Consider the following 12,543-nt stretch of genomic DNA (forward strand, 5'->3'; position numbering starts at 1 on the left):
GTGGCATACTGTTCTGTAGAACCAGTCATATCAGATGAAACTGTCACATGATGGAAGCTCAAAAGCAACTCAAAGTGAAGAGAATTTTGCCTGAACGCGAAATCCCAAAAAGACCGTAAAACATTCACCTGGGAGCTAGCTGGGCAAAATCATCTTCAGATTCATCATCCTCGTGATTCACATCCACTGGTGCCAAAACTGGGGGTTTCTGTCACTTACTGCTTCGGTCAGTGGAGTACCTTTGGCAATGCTATCATATTGACAAAGAGCACGCTGCAAACTATCATAAAATGTCAATGGGGGCATGGCATCTAACCGCAGAAGCTCGAATAATTATATTGGATTGAAGTTCTTACGCTGTGAGATTCACAAGAAGCATGACATGCTCTTGACAAGAACGACGCTGATCGACAAGGTCAACAAACGCCTCCCTCCGAATCATGTTTGTGTTAAAAACATGTATAACTCAATAAGAAGCTTTTGTCCCTAGTCTTCCTGTCATCCCTCCGAATCATAATCCCAACAAATGCATAGCCCAAAAATTAGGATGGGTTTCATATGTGGATGTCTTCAAAATGCAGTCATCCACCTAGTCGATTTGATGGAACCTTCAGACAAAACAAAACATGGAAAGTACATTCTGTCCGATCGAAAACCTTTACTATGTAAATTATGAACATGAATTTGCAACTATTAGCCGTCAGGTGCTTTTTAGTGCTTACTAGTTACGCGATACATATACTTTACCAAACTTCCCTTAAAACTTACGGCACATTTGATTATAATATTGACTATCACATTACATTTCTATTCCAGGCTGATTGCCTATTACATAGCCTTTGCCTAGTAGTAACCTAGGTAGCACGGACAGGGCCTCCGTGTCTAGGGGTGAGCGTGGTTCCCGGTTCTAAAGGGACCGGTTCCGGTTCCCGGTTCCGATTTTCTGGGAACCGGCGGTTCCGGTTCAGTTAGGGCTCAAAAAACCCCCCAAATCAAATATTCTCTCGCTTCTTCCACAGAGTCCACACACACGACACTTTTAGTTTTCACTGAGTTCTCTCTTCGCCCGTCCATTCTCCATCTCTGCTCGACGCCACCGCCGGTCGCCCTCGAGTCTTGACGCCATCGCCGGTCTCCCTTGACGCCACTGCCGCTGGCCCGCTGATCTCTGCTCGAGGGTCGAGGACTCGAGGCCACCTTCGCTCGCCTTGACAGCACCGCGGCTGACCTCTTCGCCCGTCCGTTCTCCATCTCTGCTCGACGCCACCGCCGGTCGCCCTCGAGTCTCGACGCCACCGCCGGTCTCCCTCGAAGCCATTGCCGCTGATCTCTGCTCGAGGGTCGAGGACTCGAGGCCACCTTCGCTCGCCCTCGACAGCACCGCGGCTGACCTCTTTGCCCGTCCGTTCTCCATCTCTGCTCGACGCCACCGCCGGTCGCCCTCGAGTCTCGACGCCACCGCCGGTCTCCCTCGACGCCACTGCCGTTGATCTCTGCTCGAGGGTCGAGGCCACCTTCGCTCGCCCTCGACAGCACCGCGGCTGACCTCTGGCTCACCGTTTGCCCTCGACGGCACCGTCGCTCGCCCTCGACACCACCGCTCGCTGATCCCTGCTCGAGGCCACCTCCTCTCGCCCTCGACGACACAGCCGCTAACCTCTGGCTGACCGCTTGCCCTCAACGCCATCGTCGCTCACCCTCGACGCCACCACTCGCTGACCCCTGCTCGAGGCCACCTCCGCTCTCCCTTGACGGCACCGCCGCTGACCTCTAGCTCGCCGCTCGCCCTCGACGCCACCGTCGCTCGCCCTCGACGCCACCGCCGCTCACCCTCGACACCACCACTCGCTGACCCCTGCTCGAGGCCACCTCCGCTCTCCCTCGACGGTAAGATGCTATTTGCACAATTACTTATGATTTAACGATGATGCTTAATACCTTGTGAAGTCTTGTGAGATAACTATTTATTAAATGTCACTAATTTGATTGATGAAAAACCCTTGCAGGAGCTGCGCGTGAATAGTGTGTTTGGTGGCATTGCTTTGAGCCTTGAGGTATTTAAGAAAAGAGGTCATCAACGGAAGCATAAAGTGAGTTTCTTTTCTGCGTTTTGTTTTGGTCGACTGTTGGTTCATAATTTTGCCAGACTACTGAGTTAATTGTGTGGCAGACGTGTCCGGTTTAGTCATTCGCTGTCTTCGGAGGAAAGCACCGTTTCTCAGCTTGGCTTGTTTTCTTATTGGGCCATCAGGAACTTAATCTCAGTCAAAGTAAAATGTGGGTACTTTCTTGACTGCTTCCTGGACTCATCTCTGTGTTTTTGTCTTGAACTGCTCGTCTCTCCTTCCAGTATGTTGCTTATGGTAGGGGACTTCATACTTTGTTTGGCTGCTTTTGTCCCGTTTCTTTCTTCTATCCGTTGGCTTGTTCGACCTTGTTCTGTTTTATTTGCTTGCTTATAGCTATATATGTCTAATATTATTCGTGTATCATATAAAAGCTATGCCGGATGATCATTCTGTTAATGAAAAAAGATGTTAGATGTAACTTGTAATTATGGTTCACCGAGTGGTTTGTCCCAGATCTCCCATGATCATTCGGAAAGTCATACGTATGCTTAGAATATTGTCTGCCTTGTGTTGCTCGTCAAAATTCTCAGCAAATGATCAAGATGAAAGTTCGTTTGATTATGCTTCAAACTGCATAATTTGTGGGCTGTGATTTCTTCGGTCTACAAGAAGTTAATTAGCTAGAGGAAGTGAGAGTCCCTTCCTTCTTTATGAATAAAAAGCATCAGAACAGTTGAAATTGGAATCTCAGGCCATTGAAATTGGCATTGCTTCGATCAATGTCTTTGATCTTTTGTAGCTGGCATGTCTAAAAATCGAAGCTTCTAGCATGCTTCGTTCAAGTCTTAGAGCCACTAACAGGCAAAAGCACTTCTTGGAATGTTTATAAGATGAAACCATCCTATGCTTGCATTCATAAAACCTGTATCTTATCCTGGACAGATGCACTGACTCTTTTACTATGTTTCTTCATCCGGTAGAAAAATCTATTCGAATTTGCAGATAACTTTCTCATGTTGGCTATGTCAAAATATTATTTATAGTTTGGCAATTGTGCTTGCATTTTGAGTTCCAGGCTGAAGTATTTGCATTTCACTCAGTCTTTAAGATACACTTTGTCTGATGGATCATCACCGTAATACTCCTTGTTTGAACATCTGAACCACATGGATAAGAAAGGAGAAACTGGAAAACTTTAGTTGCGTTTTCTAATAGCTAAAGGTCCAGTTCTCTTGTGCTGATCTTTCCATTGTTGTCTCAGCTTCTCCCTTTAAATCATGACCCCTTTTTTTTCTATTAGTCTCTTAGTTGGCATTTGATTGATATCTGAAATTCTTTTTGCAGCAAGTCGAAGGATTAAAGTTCTTCCGCTCAAGGCTAGCTTTTGGGAAATCATAAGATCAGGGTAAATGACAAATCATTAATGCCTTGATTATGTTGTCAAGCATATGATGCACATGCACCCGAATTGCAAATATCATATATTACAGGTTCAATATATGTGTGCGAACTAGGGACCAATATTTTTCGACAAGTGTATTGGAAGATCTTGGCCAATGGTCCTTTTAGGCTTAATGAAGCGACCAATAAATTTAATGTTTGTTTTCCATGCAATCCTCCTCAATAATTAGGGAGGAAATCTCTTTTCTAAATGTAAAGAGAGATGATGTTGTGAACGGATTCATTACAATTTTCATGGAATTAAGGATTATCTTAATTCTCTAACATCCTCACTGTTTTGATTTCGATGGGCATCTCTTTTTTATAGTGTTGTCTCTTCATTTTGTGTCATTTTATACGTCCTTATTATTAGTACGTTTTTTATCGCTATCAAAATGTTTCAATGTAAATCTTTTTAATTCCAAAAAGGTTAACAAGTGTTAAAGCAGTGTCTTTTTTGAATTTGTAAAGCTGTGTAAACCCGGCGAGAGAGATCTTCCATGGCCATATTTGTTGGAATTGGCGAGGATGCTATGCCTCTAAAAAGCCCTTGTAGTTTAATATTCAAGTTCATTTGTTTCTCTTGATGATTATCATATATTACAGGTTTATTCTCTTTTGGCAGTTTTTTAAAGGATAGTGCGACACAAATCGTTGATCCACCAACCAGTCCTGAAGAGGAGGAAGAGATCTTACCTCTTTAAGAAGCCTGAGTTCTCTCTTGATCCTTCTTTTCCACGGTTTCACCTTGCTGGTTAAGGTAGGCGATGAAATGAACAGACTGAAATTGGTCTACTTTCCCATGGTTTGTGCTGTATTATGTTTTTATATAACATCGGTATGCTGTATTTCAACATAATAGACTTAACTTATGTGTAAAAATACTGTATTATGTTTCTATATAGCATTAGTATGCTGTATTTCAACATAATAGACTTAGCTTATGTATAAAAGTGCCGTATTATGTTTCTATACAGCATTGGTATGCTGTATTATACTGTATTAACGTTGTTATCAACTAAATTAATTATATTCTGTAATTGTTATGTAGTGCAAAGTTAATGTATCAAGATAACACATCAATGGAGGTGGAGGGACATGATGATATGACTCCGAATTGGAATTTTCTGACCATGAAAATGAAGAAGAGGCACCCCTAGTACGAGTGCCATGAGTAAGGTACCTGGTTCTCATCTTCCTCAGGATAAGAAATATACATCAGAATGTTGGAATCATTATACAAGAATCAATGATAAGGATGGAAAACCAATTCAAGTGAAGTGCATACATTGTGGGACAATACTTACGTATCGTGTTGCTAACGGTACTTCTGCGATGAGGAAGCACTTGACCACATGTAGGAGGTTTCCCCGTAATGTAGATAAGAGACAGAAATTTTTCATGCCACGTAATGTAGACATGGCTAGCAAGTCAGGAGGTGATTCTAATACTGGTAGTATCTTATCAACATGGTCGTTTAATCAAGAACGTTGTAGGCGAATGCTTGCCCGGTTTATCATTAGTGATGAGCAGCCTTTTTCCTTGGATGAGCGTGTTGGATTTCGTGAGTTTGTTAGTGAGTTACAGCCTCTTTTCAAACATATATCACGTTTCACAGTGGCAAAAGATTGCATGAAGTTGTATATAGATGAAAGAACTTCTTTGAAGAATTATTTTCGACAGATTAATTCTAGGATTGCACTCACGACCGATACATGGAGCTCCATTCAAAATCTGAATTATATGTGTCTCACTGCACATTTTATTGATGAAAATTGGAAGTTGCATAAAAGAATCATCAATTTTGTGGTGATGCATAGTCACAGGGGTAGGGAGATTGGGAAAATGGTGGAGAAATGCATTCAAGAGTGGGGAATTGAAAAAGGTGTCAACAATCACTGTGGATAATGCTAGCTCGAATGATGTTGCAATTAACTATTTGAGGGATAAATTTTTCAAAGAAAAGTCGTTGATATTGGATGGTAGTGTTTTGCATATGAGGTGCACAGCTCATATATTGAATTTGATTGTGAGAGATGGCTTGACTACGGTACGTGACTCCATTGCACGTGTCCAGAATGTGGTTAGGTATGTAAAGAGTTCTCCTGCAAGAGCCAATGCATTTCAGTCTTGCATTAAGAGTGAAAATATCACTTATAAAGGTTCGGTAGTTCTTGACGTTGCTACTAGATGGAATTCCACTTATCTCATGTTAGACACTGCCATCAAGTTCAGAAAAGCTTTCCAAAGACTGGAAGATGACAATTTATCATTTACAAGTGAGCTGAATCATGAAACTCCTACTGATGATGATTGGGAAAATGCTATTGTTATTTCAGATTTTCTAAAAGTATTCTATGATGCCACCAATTGAATGTCGGGGAGTTCATATGTTACTTCAAATGATTATTTTGAAGGAATAGCTCTTTTGTATAGATATTTGAAAGATGCAATCAATGCTTCGGATCCTAGGCTTCATGATATGGGTGTGAAAATGAAAGAAAAATTTGATAAATATTATGGAAGCTTGGATAAAGTGAATATGATGGTCTTGATTGCGGTTGTGTTAGATCCTAGAGCTAAGTTGAATTATGTGACTTTCTTTGTATAGACAAATTTATGATGATGAATTGAAAGTTAAAGAGATGCATTACAAGGTGAAGGATGCATTGGAGCGTTTGTATGAATTTTATGAGCAATCATCTCTTATTTCAAGTGATCATAATTTTGGTGGCCATAATTTGGGTGTAAGTAGTGGTGCTTCTAATGTCGATTCGAGTGGTAGTGAAGGAATAAAGAAGTATGATGGACAAGTTTGGAAGAAAATGTTTTTATACTCGAATGAACAAGGGTGTGATGACAACAAATCCGAGCTTGATCAATATCTTCAAGAGAAAAATGAAAAGAATCTTGATATTGACATTTTGATGTGGTGGAAGACCAATGGCTTAAAATATAAGATTCTTTCTTTGATGGCTCGAGATATTTTGTCCATTCCGAGTCAACTTTTAGTGCATCGGGTCGTGTTCTTGATGGTTTTCGTTCTTTAACTCCCAAAGTAGTGGAAGCTTTGATTTGCACTCAAGATTGGTTGAGAGCCGTTCGTGTACCGATTGATGTTGAGGAGTGCATCGAGAATGCAGAAAAATTTGAGTTGGGTAAGTGACATTGTTTATATCTTTATATATTGTAATTCTTTTTGTATATCTATAAGTGAATATTTTTTTAATCTCTTTTTCTTCTTCTTTTTATAGATATGGATGGTCTTAATGGGGAGACTATCGCCGGTAAATAGAGTTTATCACTGGGAGGATGCGGGCCAAGTGAAGGTGCTGATGGAGAAGTTAGAAATCATGATAAAGCTTGGTGAGTTCCTGAAATATTGAGCAGGCATGAAAACTGAAGAGCATTTAACCTGTTGAATTTGCTTGTTTACTCAAAATGGTTAATTTTATGTTGTCTTATTAACTAAATGCTGCAGGTTCTGCTGGAATTCAAGGAGTATGCTATATAAGTAGATGTCAATTTTGTTGGAAAGGCAGTCCGTGCTATTGGTCGCTGTGCAATCAAGTTGGAGAGAGCAAAGCAGAGTGATGCATCAGTGTTTTGCTGGAGCTGATTAAGATTAAAGTCAATTTTGTGGTTCAAGAAGCCATTATAGTTATTAAAGACATTCGGAAGATATCCTAACACGTTAGTCTCGATATCTATAATTTTTGGAGTACGTGAACTGAAAAGCTGTTCCATTCATCTCTTAATTTAGTGGTGCTCTCATCATGCAAGCTGAGAAGATTGAAGAGAAGAGGAAGCTTGAAGAGGAAGACTTAGCTAGATTGACTAAAGAGAAGGAAAGCCATGACTTAGAATTTTTCTGTCCATCAATGCAAATCTTTTAATTTATGGAACGATTTAAAAAATCCACTCAAATCTTTTTCTGCAGGTTTACAGGTTGAAGCATTAGCTGACGCAGCAGAGAACTATCACCAAGTTCTTGCAGAAAATAGGAGGCTATTTAATGAGGTTCAAGATCTAAAAGTTGACTCTTCCTGCATGTCAGGTTGTGCGCATTCTTATGAGAGATATGACTGTATGCCACCTGTATAGTTGATTGGCTCCTCTTGTTCTTCTTCTTGTAGATGGTAGTTCATTGACTTCTCATAGGTTTTTTATGTGTGCATGTGTTGCATTATATGTCAATGGTAGAAATTTTCAATCCTGCGCAAGTTTTTTTCCAATATATTAGGTGGGTATCCTATTGATGTAACTGATTCATGTTGGGAGATCTATCTTCTTATTCAGAAGACAAGTGACCAGCAAGGCAATTTTCAAGATAGGCTTCTTGGTTTTGCTGCTGTATACCGTCTGTATCACTATCCTAATAGTCCACGACTGCGGCTGGGTCAGATTTGCTGTTATCCTGGTTAAATGTAACAAAGAAGACAAGTTTTCAGTGCTTTAGGAGAGCATGTAAAGTGTATTTTATCAGTTAGTTTACCACTCATGAGCCCTTTTGCCAATGGCAACTTCCCATCCCAAGGCACCATGTTTAGTTTCCAAATTTCCAGGATTACTAAAGCTCTCCTTCTCCATGACACAGTGTTGTTGATATGACTCATTTCAGGCAGAAAGGTGCAGTCCTTGACAACCAACCAATTCCAACTAATTCAGTTCCATCTCATAAAAAACCACGGTTTTGATATTTTGTTGAATGTGAAGATGCTGCGGTGAGTTGCATGGTTACTTTTCTCTTTTGTACATGGTAATAGCCTTTGTTTGTTATCTGGAAGTGTTTCTTCATGACTCTTTAAGCTTGATGTGTGTTGGTGCAGAGTGTGGTAATGATCAGCTGCAAATGTGAGTACCTTTCAGGTCTTGAAAAGTTGTGTGTCTGGCACCTTTAAGAATTTCTTTTCTACCAGAACCTTGATGAAAATAGGCTTTGATTGGAGAAAAGAGTTATGATAACACCATCTGCATATAGCATGGCATCACACATGTGAACAGGGCGCATATTTGACATACATCTTCATGCCCGTGCAAAGGGTGGAGCAAAATATCAAATGTTAACTTCTCAGTAAAAATTTAAGTGTAGTGAGGATATTCTTGTTTTCTTCATATTTGTGATACATATCATCATGTATGATGAGACAGTTTGCAGAAATCATGAGATTCTCTATTTACTGCATTCTCTCATTTTTTTTTCCTAATATATCGATAGTTCTTCACTACAGGTCCTATTTACTAATTCTTCATATGGGGCTTTATCTGAAGTATTCATGTTCTATGGGATCAACAATTGCTGTGTTTGACAACTACTTTTATGTTAGAATGTTGCCTCGGAGGCCAACTTTCCCTTTTACTTCTAATTAGTGCTAGATATTTCTTCTCCATAGAAGTAATATATTCCAAGCATTGTTACGTAGGTTGGCTTTCTAGAGGAGCACTCTTCTGCTTACACTTCAATTAAGTGGATAAAAATTTCCCCTCTTTTGCAATTTGTTGAGGAAAACTAACCATGCGTGTTTTGTTTCAGGATGAGAAGTTTATGATTTGGTACTCAGGCCAAGAGGAAAAGCAATTGAGACTAAGCTCGCTTATGAAGTTATTTGTGGGACAGAAGACTGTATGTGCTATTAACATGCATCCGAATGCAAATTGGTTTTTTGATTCAAGTAAATATCTTTCAGTGCTCCTTCTGTTTTACTAACAGGAATTTTCACTTTGCAAGGTAAATTTTCAGAAGCAACTTCAACCGACAGGAGGCACAGTCATTTACTACATTGATTTAGTGCTGCATTATTCTGACCAAGTCCATGCGCTTCAGGTTGGAAAAACAGTTGCACTGTGCTAGTAATTTCTTCGTCTGTGTTGCTATTTATGGCCTTGCTTCTATTCTGTAATCTTTCACCTCTTTAATGATTATCCTCTCACCTTGCAGCTGCCATTGAGAAGGATCTATGGGCAACTGGAACTGTCAATGAAGAGTATCTAAAGGCTCTGAATGCATTCTTTGGCAATTTTCCACGTTTACAAGCCACCAAGCCTGCAACATTTAGTATTCCTCATCTGGTCTGGTTACCTCCCTAAAGACGGGTTCTGAGGCAACTCAAGAAGCTGCTCTAGCCTCTAGATGCACTTTTCCTGATGCGGCAAGCCTGGTCAGCGACTTAGCATGCCCAGCTGAGGTTTCAAATGAACTCGAACCAGCTCATCCAAGAACGGCAAAGTTCTCGATCATAGTGGCAGTGATCTCCTCGTTCATGGTTGGTCTGGTCTTGTCGGCGATCTTGCTTGCCACTCAGGACATATATCCATCCGTATTCTCCAGAGATTTGTAAGGACGGCGAAAATCAGTCATTTAGCACCATCTGAAATGTAAATATGTTCATCGAAGGACAACTTGTGAAAATGTCAGTCGACTTACTCAATGACAATATTAGGTTGAAAGTCAGCAACTTTAGAGTGTTATTGATTAGTGGATTGAAGTACTATCTTTCTTCTTTTGTCAACAGGAGGACTTACAAGCCTGGTGGTTGTGGTAAAGGTTGTGGTTCCAACAGCATGCTCCTCCATGCACTTTGGGTAGGTGCCCCCGCACCATATACTATTGAAAGTGCCTTGTATCTCGTTGGCTGTACTTTATATTGTCGGATGGATTGTCTGTTTTTTCAAGCTAAGCTTGTCGGTCTTTTTTTTTTTTTTTTCAAATACTATATTCTCTTTTTCCTTATGTTGATCTTCTAGTATGGTCTTCTGTAGAAACTAAGTGGATTTAATCTGTTACAGGTATATAGAGATGATGGCTCCAGTTTTATCCAGAGTTGCCTGGCGCTGTGTATGGTATATGATTCAGGTGTGCCATTTTATTGCGTCTGGTGTTTGTCTTTTTCTAGGACATCAAAGTGTCTGCTTGTATATTGGGGCCATGTCAATCATAAGAGATCTAGGTTAGATAGGTAGGCATTGAGTTGTGGAAGATGATATCTTTATTGTATGAGTTTGAATTTGACTTTAAATTGGATGCTGTCTGCTATGGACCAGAATAATAAAGTAGGAAACTATCTCATTGATAATCTGTGTGTGTCTAAGAGGATGATAATGCTGTTTGTGTATATTCTCTTCAATGAATGACAAGTTTGTTTATTATTGTTGCATTCATTTCCATTTTTTTAAACTAAAAATGAAAAAAAGAAAAGAAAAAAAGAACCTATTGGAACCTGTTGGAACCTGGAACCGACCCCGGAACCTGTGACATGATAGGTTCCAGGTTCTTAGTTTTGACGGGTAGGTTCCCGGTTCCAAAAATGAGGAACCTGTACCCGAGGGTAGGTTCCAGGTTCCAAGCGGAACCTGTAAGGAACCGGGAACCGCTCACCCCTATCCGTGTCGTGTCGGACACCCCGACACGTGTCGGACACGCTCGGACACGTTCGGACACGTGGTCAACACGTGTCGGAGTTTCCGACACGTGGTCAACTCTTTTTGACACGCGTGTCGGAGCGTGTCCGGGAGGGCGATCTACAAAGTGCGAAGGAAGAAGGTGATGGAGGGTGGAGGCAAGGGTGAGGGAGCCGAGGCGACGCTGTGAGCGACGGCGAGGGAGGGCTGCGACCGCCGACTGCGCCGTGAAGCCTTCTCGATCGTCTTGGTCGGCTGCAACCGCCGACTGCAACGCCGAGATGAAAAACCGCAACACCGCGGAGGGCTGGATCCAAGGCTACAATGGCCAAGGGAAGAACGGAGGCGAGGCAAAGAATGGGAGAGGTGGAGACCGAGCAAAGGGAGAGGAAAATAAGGTGGTTGCTAGGGTTTTTGCCTTTGGGCTGTTTTTAGGGAGAAGAGAAAGGAAAGAGATGAGGCGTCGACGGGAAAGAAGAAAGCCTGGGGAAAGAAAGCCTCGTGCAGGGGAAAGAAAGCCTGGGAAAGAAAGCTCCTGCAGGGGAAAGAAAGGAAGTGACAGGCGCAGGGTGGGGGTGGGGAAGAAAAAGTGTGCTGAAATAAATGGGTGGGACCCATTTAATCCTAAAAAGAAATATAAACATTAAATAACTTTATTAATACATGATAAGGCTAAAAATAAATAAATTGACAGGTTAAAAAGTTATTTCAAAAATAAAAGCACTAGATATTAAATAATGATAAATTTTGATCATCATAAAAAAATATAAATTTATTTTGATTCTAATCTTTCATTAGTTATTTATTTCATTGATAACTTTTGTTAAAGTAAAAAAATGTCTTTCCAATTTTTTTGAATAAATTTATTAATGTTATTAGTATAGATTTATTATAGGCTCTTTTTTATTGTTGATTTATTTATGAATTTGAATAAATTAATTTAAATATAATAATTAATCATGTATATATATAAATATTTATTTAATATTTAACGTGTCGGAACGTGTCGGAATTCTCTACTTTTTGAGAAATGGCGTGTCGCGTGTCACGTATCGCGTGTCGGTGCTACCTAGGTAGTAACAACTATTACAGCTTACTCATATATTCTTTTCCGTTTCAATTCAGGCTAGATAGTCGTAGGATGTCAATCCAACATCAACTGACATTGGTTTCGACAAAGTTTGTGAAATTACTTTTTAAAATAAGTAAGCATAATATTTCGACAAAAATATAGAGTTTTATGATGACGCCACAGCACGCACCATAATTTAAACGGCAAATTGTCAAACTTTCATTAGATTTGTGGGGCTACAAATTTGGTCTGTGGATGTTAGGACTCCTTAAGTTGAGCCGAATCCAAGGGACCGATGGCGAGAGTCTCTATCAGGCCTTGACCTCTAGTTGTACGATATACGAATTGTCAACCTTCCTCTAAACTTATTCCTCTCGACCCATTCAAACGGAAAATTATTAACTACACCGGAATATACACCCCTGGTGCATGATCTATTGAATCTTATGTTGGAAATTTCCTATAATATGGGCTTATATTAATTAATTGATTTTCTATTTTAAATAATCGGGTTAATGGATATTCCAATATTTGTTAAACCCTAAAGTGATCTGATTGAATTGG

At 40.4% G+C, this 12,543-nt stretch overlaps 1 protein-coding gene and 1 long non-coding RNA gene across 2 annotated transcripts in view; one reads left to right on the plus strand and one right to left on the minus strand.

The window, feature by feature from the left end:
• LOC108957141 (probable disease resistance protein At1g15890) overlaps positions 1-12,543 on the minus strand; it is a 63,997-nt gene that overhangs the window by 37,097 nt on the left and 14,357 nt on the right. The window lies entirely within an intron of this gene.
• On the plus strand, positions 9,268-10,063 carry LOC104452016. The gene is made up of 3 exons (XR_005552194.1): positions 9,268-9,333; positions 9,448-9,919; positions 10,022-10,063. It is a non-coding gene; the product is annotated as an uncharacterized LOC104452016 (long non-coding RNA).

The sequence above is a fragment of the Eucalyptus grandis genome, chromosome 6, assembly GCF_016545825.1.
Source record: "Eucalyptus grandis isolate ANBG69807.140 chromosome 6, ASM1654582v1, whole genome shotgun sequence".
NCBI lineage: Eukaryota > Viridiplantae > Streptophyta > Magnoliopsida > Myrtales > Myrtaceae > Eucalyptus > Eucalyptus grandis.